The 20,718-nt window shown below is 44.9% G+C and overlaps 12 non-coding genes and 1 pseudogene across 12 annotated transcripts; all 13 read left to right on the top strand.

The window, feature by feature from the left end:
- Positions 1-4,900: 4,900 nt before the first annotated feature.
- On the top strand, positions 4,901-5,109 carry LOC120984951 (annotated as a pseudogene).
- Positions 5,110-6,140: 1,031 nt separating this feature from the next.
- On the top strand, positions 6,141-6,331 carry LOC120984966. Its single transcript, XR_005775451.1, has one exon. It is a non-coding gene; the product is annotated as a U2 spliceosomal RNA (small nuclear RNA).
- Positions 6,332-7,362: 1,031 nt separating this feature from the next.
- LOC120984967 lies at positions 7,363-7,553 on the top strand. The gene has a single exon (XR_005775452.1). It is a non-coding gene; the product is annotated as a U2 spliceosomal RNA (small nuclear RNA).
- A 1,032-nt stretch (positions 7,554-8,585) lies between these two features.
- On the top strand, positions 8,586-8,776 carry LOC120984968. The gene has a single exon (XR_005775453.1). It is a non-coding gene; the product is annotated as a U2 spliceosomal RNA (small nuclear RNA).
- A 1,033-nt stretch (positions 8,777-9,809) lies between these two features.
- On the top strand, positions 9,810-10,000 carry LOC120984969. Its single transcript, XR_005775454.1, has one exon. It is a non-coding gene; the product is annotated as a U2 spliceosomal RNA (small nuclear RNA).
- Positions 10,001-11,032: 1,032 nt separating this feature from the next.
- Positions 11,033-11,223, top strand: LOC120984970. The gene has a single exon (XR_005775455.1). It is a non-coding gene; the product is annotated as a U2 spliceosomal RNA (small nuclear RNA).
- A 1,034-nt stretch (positions 11,224-12,257) lies between these two features.
- On the top strand, positions 12,258-12,448 carry LOC120984971. Its single transcript, XR_005775456.1, has one exon. It is a non-coding gene; the product is annotated as a U2 spliceosomal RNA (small nuclear RNA).
- Positions 12,449-13,482: 1,034 nt separating this feature from the next.
- LOC120984972 lies at positions 13,483-13,673 on the top strand. Its single transcript, XR_005775457.1, has one exon. It is a non-coding gene; the product is annotated as a U2 spliceosomal RNA (small nuclear RNA).
- A 1,033-nt stretch (positions 13,674-14,706) lies between these two features.
- LOC120984973 lies at positions 14,707-14,897 on the top strand. Its single transcript, XR_005775458.1, has one exon. It is a non-coding gene; the product is annotated as a U2 spliceosomal RNA (small nuclear RNA).
- A 1,032-nt stretch (positions 14,898-15,929) lies between these two features.
- Positions 15,930-16,120, top strand: LOC120984974. The gene has a single exon (XR_005775459.1). It is a non-coding gene; the product is annotated as a U2 spliceosomal RNA (small nuclear RNA).
- A 1,032-nt stretch (positions 16,121-17,152) lies between these two features.
- Positions 17,153-17,343, top strand: LOC120984975. The gene has a single exon (XR_005775460.1). It is a non-coding gene; the product is annotated as a U2 spliceosomal RNA (small nuclear RNA).
- Positions 17,344-18,374: 1,031 nt separating this feature from the next.
- On the top strand, positions 18,375-18,565 carry LOC120984977. Its single transcript, XR_005775462.1, has one exon. It is a non-coding gene; the product is annotated as a U2 spliceosomal RNA (small nuclear RNA).
- A 1,032-nt stretch (positions 18,566-19,597) lies between these two features.
- Positions 19,598-19,788, top strand: LOC120984978. Its single transcript, XR_005775463.1, has one exon. It is a non-coding gene; the product is annotated as a U2 spliceosomal RNA (small nuclear RNA).
- The last annotated feature ends 930 nt before the right edge of the window (positions 19,789-20,718 follow it).

Raw genomic sequence — 20,718 nt, forward strand, 5'->3', positions numbered from 1 at the left:
CTTAAGCTGCTCGCTGCTATAAGGAGAAGGTGGGATAACCAAGAAGGCGATCAAGACGGAGAAAGATGGGCGTGAAAATCGATTACGCCGGGACCGGAGACTTCCGGGTCAGGAACGCGTTTGGAATTTGTGTCGAGGAAGCGAAGAAAGAAAAATTTACAGATGAACATCTTGTCAAAGAGGTACTGTTTAAAACTCTACATGTCAGTATGGCGGATATTTTGTGCTTACAAGATCGAATTGGTGGAAGGCGCACTCTTGTCTTAACATCTATAGGAGCCTGTCATAATTTATTTTTGTTTTTGGAGAGGAATAAGGACAATCCAGAACTAGATGGCTTGACGTTCACGGTGTTGTACAATAGAGACATTCACTTGGTCGTGTTTATGTACAACCCATACGTCGATACGGATGATATTTTTTTGTTCTTATCTAAATACTGCGAAAAAGTCGTTTACGCCCATAAAGTTATGGGTAGCCATGGTTTGTGGACTGGCAAACACAAGTATTTTGTGCGTTTCCGCCCTGATCCTCTGAGCCCAGGGGGTATGAGTCATCCTCCCCAAAGTTTTGTTATTGGCAGAGATAGAGGCCTCATTTTCTTTCAAGACGCTCCAAGTTATTGCCGAAAATGCAAGTTGTATGGGCATGTACAAGAGAATTGTCAGCAAACCTCCTTCGTCTGTTCGAAGTGTCATAAAGATGGGCATATCGCAAAGGATTGTAAAAATGCAATTATCTGTAATCTCTGTGAAGAAGCGGGGCATACTTTTAAAGAGTGTCCTTCACGTGGCTATAGAGCTAAGCCAAAAAGATTGTATGCTGATGTTGCAAGGGCAAGGGCTGCAGGGCCATCTCGGATCCCAGATCAGCCGTCTCAAACTCCTGTGCAGTTATCCCAGAATCCAGTTCAGGCGTCTCAAATGGCAGTTCAATCACAGACTGATATACATCAGAGTGGAAGTGTGCAGCAAGCTACTCCTATTGTTTCCCCTGTGGGGAGTAGAGAAAATGTGGAGATGGACATTTCCCAGGTGGAGGAAGATTTTCCCCAAATATTTGGTCTTCAGTCGGATCTTCAGGGAGAAGGAGAGGTGGTCTCTCCCTTACCTAAATCGCCAGTGCCCGGGTGGGATGAGATGGAGGACCCACAGGAGGATGGGAGAGGTGAACAAGGAGATTTTGTATCCACCAGTGACTTCATAACACCCACTACGAGATCAGCGGAGGAATCGCTGAGCTCAGTTGTAAAGAAACCCCGCTTATTACCGCCTCAGTACAGTGGAGTAGAACAGAGTCCGGTAAGGCAGGAGGCGTATCCTGCTGCTTGCATTCCGGACAACAGTGCTTTTTTGGACGAGTCAAAGGCCAGGGACTTTTGCTCAGGAGGTCAACCTCCCGACGGAATCGGATAAGGAAACAGTGGGGTACTGGTAACTATGTCCGAAATAAGATCTTGCAATGGGGGGAAAAGCTGAATTTCATGTCTTATCCTTGAATGTGAGGGTACTGAAATCAAGAGCTAGACGAACTGCAGTTTTTGATTATATTAAAAAACAAAATCCGGATATCGCATGTCTTCAAGAGTGCGGTATCTCAGAACCCGTCTGTGCTAATGAGTGGCCACATGGGAACTCAATTTGGTCAGGTTCTTGTATAAATAAGAATGATGGTGTGGGGATAGTTTTATGTCATAGAGATCTTGTTTTTGAAAGCTACACGGTGGTGGAGGTGGGGAGGTGCATTATGGCGATGATTAAGTACAAGGGGTGGCGGGTTAGGATTATTAACGTTTATTGTCCTACCGGGAAAAAAGAACGTCTAGAGTTACTAGACAAATTGAATTTTTTTCTGGTAGGTAGAGTGCCGACAATTTTATTGGGTGATTTCAATTGCACTATAGAAGGTGATAAGATGGATGTGACAGGGAATAGATTGCACAAAATTGTTTCAGATTTTTCTTTAACTGATTCTGCATTGATGTTAGGTAAACCCCCACCTGCTACCTTTAAAGCAGATAGGGGTGATTTTTTTTCTAGGATTGATTTTGTTTTTCTTTCCAAAAATTTATTTTGTAGGAAAATGTTATACCTTGATGTTATTTTTTCTGATCACATGTGCTTGTCTGTTTGGGTGGAAGGAGATGAGGAGATTACATATGGTAGAGGTGTGTGGAAACTGAATATGGGTTTGTTAGATGATGAGATGGTGATGAGAGTGTTTAAGTACCAGTATGAAAGATGGAAATTCAGAAAGGATGATTTTGTGAATGTTTTGTGTTGGTGGGATTGGATGAAATCAAGAATAAAACTTTTTTTCAAGAAATGGGGGTATAAGAGGGCGAGGAAGAGGAGGAATGAATACAATGAATTAAATAGGAGAGCTGAGTGGTTGTGGAAATTGAGTGCAATGGGTGTAGATGTGAAAGATTTGTTGGAAGTTGTTAAAAGGGAAAAGAAAGTGTTTATGGAGAGAAAGGGTAAAGAGATTATTTTTAGGGCGAAAGTTGATATGATTGAGAAGAATGAAAAATGTTCTAGGTTTTTTTTCAAAAAGGTGTGTGGTAAAAAGGAAGATATGTTGGAAGTGGTTGATAGCAAGGGAGAGTGTGTTAGGGGTAAAAGTGTGATTGGGGCAGTGGAAGAGTTCTATGGAAATTTGTATGGGTTGAAGTGGATTGATAAGGACCTTATGATGGAGGTAATGAATGTTTTGGATGAAAAATTAAATGTAGAAAGTCAGAGTTTGGTGTGTGAGGATATTTCTACAGAAGAAATAAAGAAGATTGTGTGGAGTTGTAAAAAAAATAAGACACCGGGTAAGGATGGTATTCCGATTGAGTTGTATGTGAGAGCATGGGACTGGATGGGAAATGATTTTTTGGAAGTATGTAGGTATATGTGGGAAAATGGTGTAATAGGGGAGTCGATGAAAGAAGGCGTGGTAGTTCTGATTTTTAAAAAGGGTGACAAAAATAAACTCGAGAATTGGAGACCAATAACTTTATTAAATGCTGATTATAAGGTATTTGGTAAATTGTTGGCTAATCGGATGCGTGGTGTGATTGATAAGGTTGTGAATGAAGATCAAGTTTGTGCTGTGCCTGGGAGAAGTATGAATGAAAATTTAGTTCTATTGAGAGATTTGATTGGAGATTGCATGAGTAGAAAACAGAAATGCATGTTACTAGCGATAGATTTTGAGAAAGCATTTGACAGAGTGGCACACTGTTTTATGTTTGCAGTTCTAGAGCGAATGGGTTTTCCAAAGAAGTTTGTGGACTGTGTGAAGAGTTTGTATAGTGGGGTGTCAAGTGAGTTTATGATAAATGGTTGGTTGAGTAAAAAGGTGAATGTATGGAGTGGTGTGAGACAAGGCTGCCCAATGTCTCCTGTGCTTTTCATTAGTGTGATTGAGGTATTAATGTGTTTAATAAGGAAGGATAAAGTTATGAGAGGTATGTTGATTCCGGGGAGTATGGGTAAATGTGTGAAAGTGTTAGGATACATGGATGATGTGGTGATTGTAAGTGATAATATGGCTGCTATTAGGAGAGGAAGGTTATGGTTGGATATGTTTTGTGGTGCGTCTGCCTTTAAAATTAACTGGAATAAATGTGTGTTTAAATGTTTTGGGGATAGGAGTATTTGTCTGGAAGATGTTAAGAATGAGAATAATGAGGTGAAGGTGTTAGGTATTTTGTTTAATGATGATTTGAAAGGGAATGAGAGTTGGGATGAATGTGGGAGAAAGATTGAGAGGAAATTAAATTTCTGGAGGTTAAGAGATCTTTCACTCACAGGGAAAGTATTGATTATAAAAGCTGTTATTTTGCCAATTATCCTTTTTGTAGCAGGAGTATACCCTGCATGTTCAAAAAAAGTTGCGAAAGTTGAGAAACTGGTGTTTACGTTTCTTTGGGGAGGACGTATGGAGAAGCTGAAAAGAGAGTATGTGTATAAAAGAAGTGTGAATGGTGGTTTGGATTTCCCTAAGTTTGAAATTTTTCTTGGTTTGAATTATATTAAAAGTTTTGTGGTGTTGGTGGAGAAACAGAATAAGAGTGCATATATGGTAAGATACATGGCTGGATGGATGATGTATGGGTTGAAGTGGTGTGAAAGAGATGCTAGAGTGCCTGTGTCGTTTAAATGTCCAGTGTGGTATGAAGTGGTTGAAAGGTTTATTAGGAAATTTGATTTATTGGCTGTGAGAATGGAAGTGTTTAAAGATAAGAAAAAGGTGATGGCTAAATTTAGAGAAAATGAGGTTGCATGTGATATTGTAGGGTTAAGGTCGGATGTTGCATCAGTAGTGTGGAAGAAATGTTCAATAGTAGGCATATCAAATAGACAGAAAGATATTGTGTGGATGGGGTTGCAAAACATATTGCCTGTGCGTGAAGTCCAGAAAAAAAGGGATTTAATTAGGTCAGAAGTTTGTCCAAGAGATGGGTGCGGGGGATGTGAGTCTGTAAGACATTTATTTTGGGATTGTGGGTATGCAAATGATGTATGGAAAAGAGTGGGAGGTTTAGTTAAAGAGTTGACGGGTGTTGCGTATATGGACTGGAAAGTGGCGATGTTTGGTATTGGTGCGCGTGGTAGGATGAATACAAGGATTTTGTGGTATATAATGGTATGTGTTATGGAGAGTCTGTGGGATGTGAGGAATTTATTAGTGTTCAAGAAAGAAGTAGTGCCTGAGTGTGACTGTGTTAAGTTAGTTCTGTCTAGACTTTATGTAATTCATTTATGGGATAGACAGTATGGTGGAGGTATAGATTCAGAGGGAGTATGGAAGTTTAAAAAATGGAGATCGTTGATCAAGTATTGAATTAAGTTATGATGTATTGTGTTTGTTGTCTTTTGATGATGTGTTTTTTTTTTCTTCTGTATATATGAATTTTGACTTTATTTGAAAATAAAAAAAAAAAAAAAAAAAAAAAAAAAAAAATCTGTTCTTATCAGTTTAATATCTGATACGTCCCCTATCTGGGGACCATATATTAAATGGATTTTTCGAACAGGGAGATGGAAAAAGAGCTTGCTCTGTCCACTCCACGCATTGACCTGGTATTGCAGTACCTCCAGGACCGGTGCACCCCTTCTAATCCAGTATGAAAAAACAGAATGAAATTGAAATGGATTGCAAGCATCATCCTTCCAGCCAAGCAAGTGGAAAGTTGTGTGTGTCGTGCCTCCTTCAGCTTCTCCTCTGTCTGCCCAGTCAGTGCAGTGTTGCTTTTTGCATATAATACCTGCATCTAGTCTGTCAATCTCCTAATTGCATCAGCTGTCGGTTGTTTCCAGCACCAAGCAACCCATTCAGCCCCAGTGTCGTCACACACACCCTGGATCCAATTAAGACTGATGATTGGTTAATTGGCTTATCACCTGAATGAATTGTTTGGACCTCCCCTCCTCCACGTTTGATTTGGGCCTGTTGTGCACACCTCGGAGGGTTGCTGAGTCGTCTCTGGCAGGCAATTGACCCTTTTTTGTATCAAGTTGGCTGGATGTAACCATTTAGCTTTTGCAGTGCTTCAATAAATGAGTAAAGTTTGCCTGTGTCTCCCTCTTGTGGATCTTTTGAACTGGATTACTTAGTGGCTAAAAAGTAGCCCAGCACTTCCTATGCAGCTGGACCTACCTTGTCTGTTCAATGGACGGAACACTGCGCGTGTCACAAGAGCCTTGTCAGGTCAAGAGGTCAAAGAGGTCAAGTAAGGTCAGCTATTGGATGACATCACAAGGGCCCTGATGGAACACTCAACAATGGTGCCGTGACATCACAATCAACAATGGTTATCCTTTTTTTTTTTTTTTTTTTTTTCCTTTCACTCACTACTATTCCTATCATGCTTTCTGCTTGGCGTGCTTTGGCACCGCACCAGGAATTTCGTGCGAAGAAAAGGCGTGTCCAAAAGTCGCGTGTGGGCGGAGCTATGCAGATAGCAAACACGAAAAGAAGCATGCTGGTGTGACTTCTGTGCGTAGGACGCGCGTGAACGTTTTCCCCGGTTTGTGAGAGAAAGAAGCCTCCCGGACTGTGTATTGGGCTGGGGACAGTAGTCTATTGCCTTCATTAGTGCTCTGCATTGGGGACCATCGGCCTGTACTGCGAACCCTTTTCAGGTTATCGCTTCTCGGCCTTTTGGCTAAGATCAAGTGTAGTATCTGTTCTTATCAGTTTAATATCTGATACGTCCCCTATCTGGGGACCATATATTAAATGGATTTTTCGAACAGGGAGATGGAAAAAGAGCTTGCTCTGTCCACTCCACGCATTGACCTGGTATTGCAGTACCTCCAGGACCGGTGCACCCCTTCTAATCCAGTATGAAAAAACAGAATGAAATTGAAATGGATTGCAAGCATCATCCTTCCAGCCAAGCAAGTGGAAAGTTGTGTGTGTCGTGCCTCCTTCAGCTTCTCCTCTGTCTGCCCAGTCAGTGCAGTGTTGCTTTTTGCATATAATACCTGCATCTAGTCTGTCAATCTCCTAATTGCATCAGCTGTCGGTTGTTTCCAGCACCAAGCAACCCATTCAGCCCAGTGTCGTCACACACACCCTGGATCCAATTAAGACTGATGATTGGTTAATTGGCTTATCACCTGAATGAATTGTTTGGACCTCCCCTCCTCCACGTTTGATTTGGGCCTGTTGTGCACACCTCGGAGGGTTGCTGAGTCGTCTCTGGCAGGCAATTGACCCTTTTTTGTATCAAGTTGGCTGGATGTAACCATTTAGCTTTTGCAGTGCTTCAATAAATGAGTAAAGTTTGCCTGTGTCTCCCTCTTGTGGATCTTTTGAACTGGATTACTTAGTGGCTAAAAAGTAGCCCAGCACTTCCTATGCAGCTGGACCTACCTTGTCTGTTCAATGGACGGAACACTGCGCGTGTCACAAGAGCCTTGTCAGGTCAAGAGGTCAAAGAGGTCAAGTAAGGTCAGCTATTGGATGACATCACAAGGGCCCTGATGGAACACTCAACAATGGTGCCGTGACATCACAATCAACAATGGTTATCCTTTTTTTTTTTTTTTTTTTTTTTCCTTTCACTCACTACTATTCCTATCATGCTTTCTGCTTGGCGTGCTTTGGCACCGCACCAGGAATTTCGTGCGAAGAAAAGGCGTGTCCAAAAGTCGCGTGTGGGCGGAGCTATGCAGATAGCAAACACGAAAAGAAGCATGCTGGTGTGACTTCTGTGCGTAGGACGCGCGTGAACGTTTTCCCCGGTTTGTGAGAGAAAGAAGCCTCCCGGACTGTGTATTGGGCTGGGGACAGTAGTCTATTGCCTTCATTAGTGCTCTGCATTGGGGACCATCGGCCTGTACTGCGAACCCTTTTCAGGTTATCGCTTCTCGGCCTTTTGGCTAAGATCAAGTGTAGTATCTGTTCTTATCAGTTTAATATCTGATACGTCCCCTATCTGGGGACCATATATTAAATGGATTTTTCGAACAGGGAGATGGAAAAAGAGCTTGCTCTGTCCACTCCACGCATTGACCTGGTATTGCAGTACCTCCAGGACCGGTGCACCCCTTCTAATCCAGTATGAAAAAACAGAATGAAATTGAAATGGATTGCAAGCATCATCCTTCCAGCCAAGCAAGTGGAAAGTTGTGTGTGTCGTGCCTCCTTCAGCTTCTCCTCTGTCTGCCCAGTCAGTGCAGTGTTGCTTTTTGCATATAATACCTGCATCTAGTCTGTCAATCTCCTAATTGCATCAGCTGTCGGTTGTTTCCAGCACCAAGCAACCCATTCAGCCCAGGTCGTCCACACACCCTGGATCCAATTAGGACTGATGATTGGTTAATTGGCTTATCACCTGAATGAATTGTTTGGACCTCCCCTCCTCCACGTTTGATTTGGGCCTGTTGTGCACACCTCGGAGGGTTGCTGAGTCGTCTCTGGCAGGCAATTGACCCTTTTTTGTATCAAGTTGGCTGGATGTAACCATTTAGCTTTTGCAGTGCTTCAATAAATGAGTAAAGTTTGCCTGTGTCTCCCTCTTGTGGATCTTTTGAACTGGATTACTTAGTGGCTAAAAAGTAGCCCAGCACTTCCTATGCAGCTGGACCTACCTTGTCTGTTCAATGGACGGAACACTGCGCGTGTCACAAGAGCCTTGTCAGGTCAAGAGGTCAAAGAGGTCAAGTAAGGTCAGCTATTGGATGACATCACAAGGGCCCTGATGGAACACTCAACAATGGTGCCGTGACATCACAATCAACAATGGTTATCCTTTTTTTTTTTTTTTTTTTTTTTTTTCCTTTCACTCACTACTATTCCTATCATGCTTTCTGCTTGGCGTGCTTTGGCACCGCACCAGGAATTTCGTGCGAAGAAAAGGCGTGTCCAAAAGTCGCGTGTGGGCGGAGCTATGCAGATAGCAAACACGAAAAGAAGCATGCTGGTGTGACTTCTGTGCGTAGGACGCGCGTGAACGTTTTCCCCGGTTTGTGAGAGAAAGAAGCCTCCCGGACTGTGTATTGGGCTGGGGACAGTAGTCTATTGCCTTCATTAGTGCTCTGCATTGGGGACCATCGGCCTGTACTGCGAACCCTTTTCAGGTTATCGCTTCTCGGCCTTTTGGCTAAGATCAAGTGTAGTATCTGTTCTTATCAGTTTAATATCTGATACGTCCCCTATCTGGGGACCATATATTAAATGGATTTTTCGAACAGGGAGATGGAAAAAGAGCTTGCTCTGTCCACTCCACGCATTGACCTGGTATTGCAGTACCTCCAGGACCGGTGCACCCCTTCTAATCCAGTATGAAAAAACAGAATGAAATTGAAATGGATTGCAAGCATCATCCTTCCAGCCAAGCAAGTGGAAAGTTGTGTGTGTCGTGCCTCCTTCAGCTTCTCCTCTGTCTGCCCAGTCAGTGCAGTGTTGCTTTTTGCATATAATACCTGCATCTAGTCTGTCAATCTCCTAATTGCATCAGCTGTCGGTTGTTTCCAGCACCAAGCAACCCATTCAGCCCAGTCGTCCTCACACCCTGGATCCAATTAGGACTGATGATTGGTTAATTGGCTTATCACCTGAATGAATTGTTTGGACCTCCCCTCCTCCACGTTTGATTTGGGCCTGTTGTGCACACCTCGGAGGGTTGCTGAGTCGTCTCTGGCAGGCAATTGACCCTTTTTTGTATCAAGTTGGCTGGATGTAACCATTTAGCTTTTGCAGTGCTTCAATAAATGAGTAAAGTTTGCCTGTGTCTCCCTCTTGTGGATCTTTTGAACTGGATTACTTAGTGGCTAAAAAGTAGCCCAGCACTTCCTATGCAGCTGGACCTACCTTGTCTGTTCAATGGACGGAACACTGCGCGTGTCACAAGAGCCTTGTCAGGTCAAGAGGTCAAAGAGGTCAAGTAAGGTCAGCTATTGGATGACATCACAAGGGCCCTGATGGAACACTCAACAATGGTGCCGTGACATCACAATCAACAATGGTTATCCTTTTTTTTTTTTTTTTTTTTTTTTTTTTCCTTTCACTCACTACTATTCCTATCATGCTTTCTGCTTGGCGTGCTTTGGCACCGCACCAGGAATTTCGTGCGAAGAAAAGGCGTGTCCAAAAGTCGCGTGTGGGCGGAGCTATGCAGATAGCAAACACGAAAAGAAGCATGCTGGTGTGACTTCTGTGCGTAGGACGCGCGTGAACGTTTTCCCCGGTTTGTGAGAGAAAGAAGCCTCCCGGACTGTGTATTGGGCTGGGGACAGTAGTCTATTGCCTTCATTAGTGCTCTGCATTGGGGACCATCGGCCTGTACTGCGAACCCTTTTCAGGTTATCGCTTCTCGGCCTTTTGGCTAAGATCAAGTGTAGTATCTGTTCTTATCAGTTTAATATCTGATACGTCCCCTATCTGGGGACCATATATTAAATGGATTTTTCGAACAGGGAGATGGAAAAAGAGCTTGCTCTGTCCACTCCACGCATTGACCTGGTATTGCAGTACCTCCAGGACCGGTGCACCCCTTCTAATCCAGTATGAAAAAACAGAATGAAATTGAAATGGATTGCAAGCATCATCCTTCCAGCCAAGCAAGTGGAAAGTTGTGTGTGTCGTGCCTCCTTCAGCTTCTCCTCTGTCTGCCCAGTCAGTGCAGTGTTGCTTTTTGCATATAATACCTGCATCTAGTCTGTCAATCTCCTAATTGCATCAGCTGTCGGTTGTTTCCAGCACCAAGCAACCCATTCAGCCAGTCTCCTCACACCCTGGATCCAATTAGGACTGATGATTGGTTAATTGGCTTATCACCTGAATGAATTGTTTGGACCTCCCCTCCTCCACGTTTGATTTGGGCCTGTTGTGCACACCTCGGAGGGTTGCTGAGTCGTCTCTGGCAGGCAATTGACCCTTTTTTGTATCAAGTTGGCTGGATGTAACCATTTAGCTTTTGCAGTGCTTCAATAAATGAGTAAAGTTTGCCTGTGTCTCCCTCTTGTGGATCTTTTGAACTGGATTACTTAGTGGCTAAAAAGTAGCCCAGCACTTCCTATGCAGCTGGACCTACCTTGTCTGTTCAATGGACGGAACACTGCGCGTGTCACAAGAGCCTTGTCAGGTCAAGAGGTCAAAGAGGTCAAGTAAGGTCAGCTATTGGATGACATCACAAGGGCCCTGATGGAACACTCAACAATGGTGCCGTGACATCACAATCAACAATGGTTATCCTTTTTTTTTTTTTTTTTTTTTTTTTTTTTCCTTTCACTCACTACTATTCCTATCATGCTTTCTGCTTGGCGTGCTTTGGCACCGCACCAGGAATTTCGTGCGAAGAAAAGGCGTGTCCAAAAGTCGCGTGTGGGCGGAGCTATGCAGATAGCAAACACGAAAAGAAGCATGCTGGTGTGACTTCTGTGCGTAGGACGCGCGTGAACGTTTTCCCCGGTTTGTGAGAGAAAGAAGCCTCCCGGACTGTGTATTGGGCTGGGGACAGTAGTCTATTGCCTTCATTAGTGCTCTGCATTGGGGACCATCGGCCTGTACTGCGAACCCTTTTCAGGTTATCGCTTCTCGGCCTTTTGGCTAAGATCAAGTGTAGTATCTGTTCTTATCAGTTTAATATCTGATACGTCCCCTATCTGGGGACCATATATTAAATGGATTTTTCGAACAGGGAGATGGAAAAAGAGCTTGCTCTGTCCACTCCACGCATTGACCTGGTATTGCAGTACCTCCAGGACCGGTGCACCCCTTCTAATCCAGTATGAAAAAACAGAATGAAATTGAAATGGATTGCAAGCATCATCCTTCCAGCCAAGCAAGTGGAAAGTTGTGTGTGTCGTGCCTCCTTCAGCTTCTCCTCTGTCTGCCCAGTCAGTGCAGTGTTGCTTTTTGCATATAATACCTGCATCTAGTCTGTCAATCTCCTAATTGCATCAGCTGTCGGTTGTTTCCAGCACCAAGCAACCCATTCAGCCCAGGTCGTCCTCACACCCTGGATCCAATTAGGACTGATGATTGGTTAATTGGCTTATCACCTGAATGAATTGTTTGGACCTCCCCTCCTCCACGTTTGATTTGGGCCTGTTGTGCACACCTCGGAGGGTTGCTGAGTCGTCTCTGGCAGGCAATTGACCCTTTTTTGTATCAAGTTGGCTGGATGTAACCATTTAGCTTTTGCAGTGCTTCAATAAATGAGTAAAGTTTGCCTGTGTCTCCCTCTTGTGGATCTTTTGAACTGGATTACTTAGTGGCTAAAAAGTAGCCCAGCACTTCCTATGCAGCTGGACCTACCTTGTCTGTTCAATGGACGGAACACTGCGCGTGTCACAAGAGCCTTGTCAGGTCAAGAGGTCAAAGAGGTCAAGTAAGGTCAGCTATTGGATGACATCACAAGGGCCCTGATGGAACACTCAACAATGGTGCCGTGACATCACAATCAACAATGGTTATCCTTTTTTTTTTTTTTTTTTTTTTTTTTTTCCTTTCACTCACTACTATTCCTATCATGCTTTCTGCTTGGCGTGCTTTGGCACCGCACCAGGAATTTCGTGCGAAGAAAAGGCGTGTCCAAAAGTCGCGTGTGGGCGGAGCTATGCAGATAGCAAACACGAAAAGAAGCATGCTGGTGTGACTTCTGTGCGTAGGACGCGCGTGAACGTTTTCCCCGGTTTGTGAGAGAAAGAAGCCTCCCGGACTGTGTATTGGGCTGGGGACAGTAGTCTATTGCCTTCATTAGTGCTCTGCATTGGGGACCATCGGCCTGTACTGCGAACCCTTTTCAGGTTATCGCTTCTCGGCCTTTTGGCTAAGATCAAGTGTAGTATCTGTTCTTATCAGTTTAATATCTGATACGTCCCCTATCTGGGGACCATATATTAAATGGATTTTTCGAACAGGGAGATGGAAAAAGAGCTTGCTCTGTCCACTCCACGCATTGACCTGGTATTGCAGTACCTCCAGGACCGGTGCACCCCTTCTAATCCAGTATGAAAAAACAGAATGAAATTGAAATGGATTGCAAGCATCATCCTTCCAGCCAAGCAAGTGGAAAGTTGTGTGTGTCGTGCCTCCTTCAGCTTCTCCTCTGTCTGCCCAGTCAGTGCAGTGTTGCTTTTTGCATATAATACCTGCATCTAGTCTGTCAATCTCCTAATTGCATCAGCTGTCGGTTGTTTCCAGCACCAAGCAACCCATTCAGCCCAGTCTCCTCACACCCTGGATCCAATTAGGACTGATGATTGGTTAATTGGCTTATCACCTGAATGAATTGTTTGGACCTCCCCTCCTCCACGTTTGATTTGGGCCTGTTGTGCACACCTCGGAGGGTTGCTGAGTCGTCTCTGGCAGGCAATTGACCCTTTTTTGTATCAAGTTGGCTGGATGTAACCATTTAGCTTTTGCAGTGCTTCAATAAATGAGTAAAGTTTGCCTGTGTCTCCCTCTTGTGGATCTTTTGAACTGGATTACTTAGTGGCTAAAAAGTAGCCCAGCACTTCCTATGCAGCTGGACCTACCTTGTCTGTTCAATGGACGGAACACTGCGCGTGTCACAAGAGCCTTGTCAGGTCAAGAGGTCAAAGAGGTCAAGTAAGGTCAGCTATTGGATGACATCACAAGGGCCCTGATGGAACACTCAACAATGGTGCCGTGACATCACAATCAACAATGGTTATCCTTTTTTTTTTTTTTTTTTTTTTTTTTTTTTCCTTTCACTCACTACTATTCCTATCATGCTTTCTGCTTGGCGTGCTTTGGCACCGCACCAGGAATTTCGTGCGAAGAAAAGGCGTGTCCAAAAGTCGCGTGTGGGCGGAGCTATGCAGATAGCAAACACGAAAAGAAGCATGCTGGTGTGACTTCTGTGCGTAGGACGCGCGTGAACGTTTTCCCCGGTTTGTGAGAGAAAGAAGCCTCCCGGACTGTGTATTGGGCTGGGGACAGTAGTCTATTGCCTTCATTAGTGCTCTGCATTGGGGACCATCGGCCTGTACTGCGAACCCTTTTCAGGTTATCGCTTCTCGGCCTTTTGGCTAAGATCAAGTGTAGTATCTGTTCTTATCAGTTTAATATCTGATACGTCCCCTATCTGGGGACCATATATTAAATGGATTTTTCGAACAGGGAGATGGAAAAAGAGCTTGCTCTGTCCACTCCACGCATTGACCTGGTATTGCAGTACCTCCAGGACCGGTGCACCCCTTCTAATCCAGTATGAAAAAACAGAATGAAATTGAAATGGATTGCAAGCATCATCCTTCCAGCCAAGCAAGTGGAAAGTTGTGTGTGTCGTGCCTCCTTCAGCTTCTCCTCTGTCTGCCCAGTCAGTGCAGTGTTGCTTTTTGCATATAATACCTGCATCTAGTCTGTCAATCTCCTAATTGCATCAGCTGTCGGTTGTTTCCAGCACCAAGCAACCCATTCAGCCAGTCTCCTCACACCCTGGATCCAATTAGGACTGATGATTGGTTAATTGGCTTATCACCTGAATGAATTGTTTGGACCTCCCCTCCTCCACGTTTGATTTGGGCCTGTTGTGCACACCTCGGAGGGTTGCTGAGTCGTCTCTGGCAGGCAATTGACCCTTTTTTGTATCAAGTTGGCTGGATGTAACCATTTAGCTTTTGCAGTGCTTCAATAAATGAGTAAAGTTTGCCTGTGTCTCCCTCTTGTGGATCTTTTGAACTGGATTACTTAGTGGCTAAAAAGTAGCCCAGCACTTCCTATGCAGCTGGACCTACCTTGTCTGTTCAATGGACGGAACACTGCGCGTGTCACAAGAGCCTTGTCAGGTCAAGAGGTCAAAGAGGTCAAGTAAGGTCAGCTATTGGATGACATCACAAGGGCCCTGATGGAACACTCAACAATGGTGCCGTGACATCACAATCAACAATGGTTATCCTTTTTTTTTTTTTTTTTTTTTTTTTTTTTTCCTTTCACTCACTACTATTCCTATCATGCTTTCTGCTTGGCGTGCTTTGGCACCGCACCAGGAATTTCGTGCGAAGAAAAGGCGTGTCCAAAAGTCGCGTGTGGGCGGAGCTATGCAGATAGCAAACACGAAAAGAAGCATGCTGGTGTGACTTCTGTGCGTAGGACGCGCGTGAACGTTTTCCCCGGTTTGTGAGAGAAAGAAGCCTCCCGGACTGTGTATTGGGCTGGGGACAGTAGTCTATTGCCTTCATTAGTGCTCTGCATTGGGGACCATCGGCCTGTACTGCGAACCCTTTTCAGGTTATCGCTTCTCGGCCTTTTGGCTAAGATCAAGTGTAGTATCTGTTCTTATCAGTTTAATATCTGATACGTCCCCTATCTGGGGACCATATATTAAATGGATTTTTCGAACAGGGAGATGGAAAAAGAGCTTGCTCTGTCCACTCCACGCATTGACCTGGTATTGCAGTACCTCCAGGACCGGTGCACCCCTTCTAATCCAGTATGAAAAAACAGAATGAAATTGAAATGGATTGCAAGCATCATCCTTCCAGCCAAGCAAGTGGAAAGTTGTGTGTGTCGTGCCTCCTTCAGCTTCTCCTCTGTCTGCCCAGTCAGTGCAGTGTTGCTTTTTGCATATAATACCTGCATCTAGTCTGTCAATCTCCTAATTGCATCAGCTGTCGGTTGTTTCCAGCACCAAGCAACCCATTCAGCCAGTCTCCTCACACCCTGGATCCAATTAGGACTGATGATTGGTTAATTGGCTTATCACCTGAATGAATTGTTTGGACCTCCCCTCCTCCACGTTTGATTTGGGCCTGTTGTGCACACCTCGGAGGGTTGCTGAGTCGTCTCTGGCAGGCAATTGACCCTTTTTTGTATCAAGTTGGCTGGATGTAACCATTTAGCTTTTGCAGTGCTTCAATAAATGAGTAAAGTTTGCCTGTGTCTCCCTCTTGTGGATCTTTTGAACTGGATTACTTAGTGGCTAAAAAGTAGCCCAGCACTTCCTATGCAGCTGGACCTACCTTGTCTGTTCAATGGACGGAACACTGCGCGTGTCACAAGAGCCTTGTCAGGTCAAGAGGTCAAAGAGGTCAAGTAAGGTCAGCTATTGGATGACATCACAAGGGCCCTGATGGAACACTCAACAATGGTGCCGTGACATCACAATCAACAATGGTTATCCTTTTTTTTTTTTTTTTTTTTTTTTTTTTTCCTTTCACTCACTACTATTCCTATCATGCTTTCTGCTTGGCGTGCTTTGGCACCGCACCAGGAATTTCGTGCGAAGAAAAGGCGTGTCCAAAAGTCGCGTGTGGGCGGAGCTATGCAGATAGCAAACACGAAAAGAAGCATGCTGGTGTGACTTCTGTGCGTAGGACGCGCGTGAACGTTTTCCCCGGTTTGTGAGAGAAAGAAGCCTCCCGGACTGTGTATTGGGCTGGGGACAGTAGTCTATTGCCTTCATTAGTGCTCTGCATTGGGGACCATCGGCCTGTACTGCGAACCCTTTTCAGGTTATCGCTTCTCGGCCTTTTGGCTAAGATCAAGTGTAGTATCTGTTCTTATCAGTTTAATATCTGATACGTCCCCTATCTGGGGACCATATATTAAATGGATTTTTCGAACAGGGAGATGGAAAAAGAGCTTGCTCTGTCCACTCCACGCATTGACCTGGTATTGCAGTACCTCCAGGACCGGTGCACCCCTTCTAATCCAGTATGAAAAAACAGAATGAAATTGAAATGGATTGCAAGCATCATCCTTCCAGCCAAGCAAGTGGAAAGTTGTGTGTGTCGTGCCTCCTTCAGCTTCTCCTCTGTCTGCCCAGTCAGTGCAGTGTTGCTTTTTGCATATAATACCTGCATCTAGTCTGTCAATCTCCTAATTGCATCAGCTGTCGGTTGTTTCCAGCACCAAGCAACCCATTCAGCCAGTCTCCTCACACCCTGGATCCAATTAGGACTGATGATTGGTTAATTGGCTTATCACCTGAATGAATTGTTTGGACCTCCCCTCCTCCACGTTTGATTTGGGCCTGTTGTGCACACCTCGGAGGGTTGCTGAGTCGTCTCTGGCAGGCAATTGACCCTTTTTTGTATCAAGTTGGCTGGATGTAACCATTTAGCTTTTGCAGTGCTTCAATAAATGAGTAAAGTTTGCCTGTGTCTCCCTCTTGTGGATCTTTTGAACTGGATTACTTAGTGGCTAAAAAGTAGCCCAGCACTTCCTATGCAGCTGGACCTACCTTGTCTGTTCAATGGACGGAACACTGCGCGTGTCACAAGAGCCTTGTCAGGTCAAGAGGTCAAAGAGGTCAAGTAAGGTCAGCTATTGGATGACATCACAAGGGCCCTGATGGAACACTCAACAATGGTGCCGTGACATCACAATCAACAATGGTTATCCTTTTTTTTTTTTTTTTTTTTTTTTTTTTTCCTTTCACTCACTACTATTCCTATCATGCTTTCTGCTTGGCGTGCTTTGGCACCGCACCAGGAATTTCGTGCGAAGAAAAGGCGTGTCCAAAAGTCGCGTGTGGGCGGAGCTATGCAGATAGCAAACACGAAAAGAAGCATGCTGGTGTGACTTCTGTGCGTAGGACGCGCGTGAACGTTTTCCCCGGTTTGTGAGAGAAAGAAGCCTCCCGGACTGTGTATTGGGCTGGGGACAGTAGTCTATTGCCTTCATTAGTGCTCTGCATTGGGGACCATCGGCCTGTACTGCGAACCCTTTTCAGGTTATCGCTTCTCGGCCTTTTGGCTAAGATCAAGTGTAGTATCTGTTCTTATCAGTTTAATATCTGATACGTCCCCTATCTGGGGACCATATATTAAATGGATTTTTCGAACAGGGAGATGGAAAAAGAGCTTGCTCTGTCCACTCCACGCATTGACCTGGTATTGCAGTACCTCCAGGACCGGTGCACCCCTTCTAATCCAGTATGAAAAAACAGAATGAAATTGAAATGGATTGCAAGCATCATCCTTCCAGCCAAGCAAGTGGAAAGTTGTGTGTGTCGTGCCTCCTTCAGCTTCTCCTCTGTCTGCCCAGTCAGTGCAGTGTTGCTTTTTGCATATAATACCTGCATCTAGTCTGTCAATCTCCTAATTGCATCAGCTGTCGGTTGTTTCCAGCACCAAGCAACCCATTCAGCCAGTCTCCTCACACCCTGGATCCAATTAGGACTGATGATTGGTTAATTGGCTTATCACCTGAATGAATTGTTTGGACCTCCCCTCCTCCACGTTTGATTTGGGCCTGTTGTGCACACCTCGGAGGGTTGCTGAGTCGTCTCTGGCAGGCAATTGACCCTTTTTTGTATCAAGTTGGCTGGATGTAACCATTTAGCTTTTGCAGTGCTTCAATAAATGAGTAAAGTTTGCCTGTGTCTCCCTCTTGTGGATCTTTTGAACTGGATTACTTAGTGGCTAAAAAGTAGCCCAGCACTTCCTATGCAGCTGGACCTACCTTGTCTGTTCAATGGACGGAACACTGCGCGTGTCACAAGAGCCTTGTCAGGTCAAGAGGTCAAAGAGGTCAAGTAAGGTCAGCTATTGGATGACATCACAAGGGCCCTGATGGAACACTCAACAATGGTGCCGTGACATCACAATCAACAATGGTTATCCTTTTTTTTTTTTTTTTTTTTTTTTTTTTCCTTTCACTCACTACTATTCCTATCATGCTTTCTGCTTGGCGTGCTTTGGCACCGCACCAGGAATTTCGTGCGAAGAAAAGGCGTGTCCAAAAGTCGCGTGTGGGCGGAGCTATGCAGATAGCAAACACGAAAAGAAGCATGCTGGTGTGACTTCTGTGCGTAGGACGCGCGTGAACGTTTTCCCCGGTTTGTGAGAGAAAGAAGCCTCCCGGACTGTGTATTGGGCTGGGGACAGTAGTCTATTGCCTTCATTAGTGCTCTGCATTGGGGACCATCGGCCTGTACTGCGAACCCTTTTCAGGTTATCGCTTCTCGGCCTTTTGGCTAAGATCAAGTGTAGTATCTGTTCTTATCAGTTTAATATCTGATACGTCCCCTATCTGGGGACCATATATTAAATGGATTTTTCGAACAGGGAGATGGAAAAAGAGCTTGCTCTGTCCACTCCACGCATTGACCTGGTATTGCAGTACCTCCAGGACCGGTGCACCCCTTCTAATCCAGTATGAAAAAACAGAATGAAATTGAAATGGATTGCAAGCATCATCCTTCCAGCCAAGCAAGTGGAAAGTTGTGTGTGTCGTGCCTCCTTCAGCTTCTCCTCTGTCTGCCCAGTCAGTGCAGTGTTGCTTTTTGCATATAATACCTGCATCTAGTCTGTCAATCTCCTAATTGCATCAGCTGTCGGTTGTTTCCAGCACCAAGCAACCCATTCAGCCAGTCTCCTCACACCCTGGATCCAATTAGGACTGATGATTGGTTAATTGGCTTATCACCTGAATGAATTGTTTGGACCTCCCCTCCTCCACGTTTGATTTGGGCCTGTTGTGCACACCTCGGAGGGTTGCTGAGTCGTCTCTGGCAGGCAATTGACCCTTTTTTGTATCAAGTTGGCTGGATGTAACCATTTAGCTTTTGCAGTGCTTCAATAAATGAGTAAAGTTTGCCTGTGTCTCCCTCTTGTGGATCTTTTGAACTGGATTACTTAGTGGCTAAAAAGTAGCCCAGCACTTCCTATGCAGCTGGACCTACCTTGTCTGTTCAATGGACGGAACACTGCGCGTGTCACAAGAGCCTTGTCAGGTCAAGAGGTCAAAGAGGTCAAGTAAGGTCAGCTATTGGATGACATCACAAGGGCCCTGATGGAACACTCAACAATGGTGCCGTGACATCACAATCAACAATGGTTATCCTTTTTTTTTTTTTTTTTTTTTTTTTTTTTCCTTTCACTCACTACTATTCCTATCATGCTTTCTGCTTGGCGTGCTTTGGCACCGCACCAGGAATTTCGTGCGAAGAAAAGGCGTGTCCAAAAGTCGCGTGTGGGCGGAGCTATGCAGATAGCAAACACGAAAAGAAGCATGCTGGTGTGACTTCTGTGCGTAGGACGCGCGTGAACGTTTTCCCCGGTTTGTGAGAGAAAGAAGCCTCCCGGACTGTGTATTGGGCTGGGGACAGTAGTCTATTGCCTTCATTAGTGCTCTGCATTGGGGACCATCGGCCTGTACTGCGAACCCTTTTCAGGTTATCGCTTCTCGGCCTTTTGGCTAAGATCAAGTGTAGTATCTGTTCTTATCAGTTTAATATCTGATACGTCCCCTATCTGGGGACCATATATTAAATGGATTTTTCGAACAGGGAGATGGAAAAAGAGCTTGCTCTGTCCACTCCACGCATTGACCTGGTATTGCAGTACCTCCAGGACCGGTGCACCCCTTCTAATCCAGTATGAAAAAACAGAATGAAATTGAAATGGATTGCAAGCATCATCCTTCCAGCCAAGCAAGTGGAAAGTTGTGTGTGTCGTGCCTCCTTCAGCTTCTCCTCTGTCTGCCCAGTCAGTGCAGTGTTGCTTTTTGCATATAATACCTGCATCTAGTCTGTCAATCTCCTAATTGCATCAGCTGTCGGTTGTTTCCAGCACCAAGCAACCCATTCAGCCAGTCTCCTCACACCCTGGATCCAATTAGGACTGATGATTGGTTAATTGGCTTATCACCTGAATGAATTGTTTGGACCTCCCCTCCTCCACGTTTGATTTGGGCCTGTTGTGCACACCTCGGAGGGTTGCTGAGTCGTCTCTGGCAGGCAATTGACCCTTTTTTGTATCAAGTTGGCTGGATGTAACCATTTAGCTTTTGCAGTGCTTCAATAAATGAGTAAAGTTTGCCTGTGTCTCCCTCTTGTGGATCTTTTGAACTGGATTACTTAGTGGCTAAAAAGTAGCCCAGCACTTCCTATGCAGCTGGACCTACCTTGTCTGTTCAATGGACGGAACACTGCGCGTGTCACAAGAGCCTTGTCAGGTCAAGAGGTCAAAGAGGTCAAGTAAGGTCAGCTATTGGATGACATCACAAGGGCCCTGATGGAACACTCAACAATGGTGCCGTGACATCACAATCAACAATGGTTATCCTTTTTTTTTTTTTTTTTTTTTTTTTTTTCCTTTCACTCACTACTATTCCTATCATGCTTTCTGCTTGGCGTGCTTTGGCACCGCACCAGGAATTTCGTGCGAAGAAAAGGCGTGTCCAAAAGTCGCGTGTGGGCGGAGCTATGCAGATAGCAAACACGAAAAGAAGCATGCTGGTGTGACTTCTGTGCGTAGGACGCGCGTGAACGTTTTCCCCGGTTTGTGAGAGAAAGAA

The sequence above is a fragment of the Bufo bufo genome, unplaced genomic scaffold, assembly GCF_905171765.1.
Source record: "Bufo bufo unplaced genomic scaffold, aBufBuf1.1, whole genome shotgun sequence".
NCBI lineage: Eukaryota > Metazoa > Chordata > Amphibia > Anura > Bufonidae > Bufo > Bufo bufo.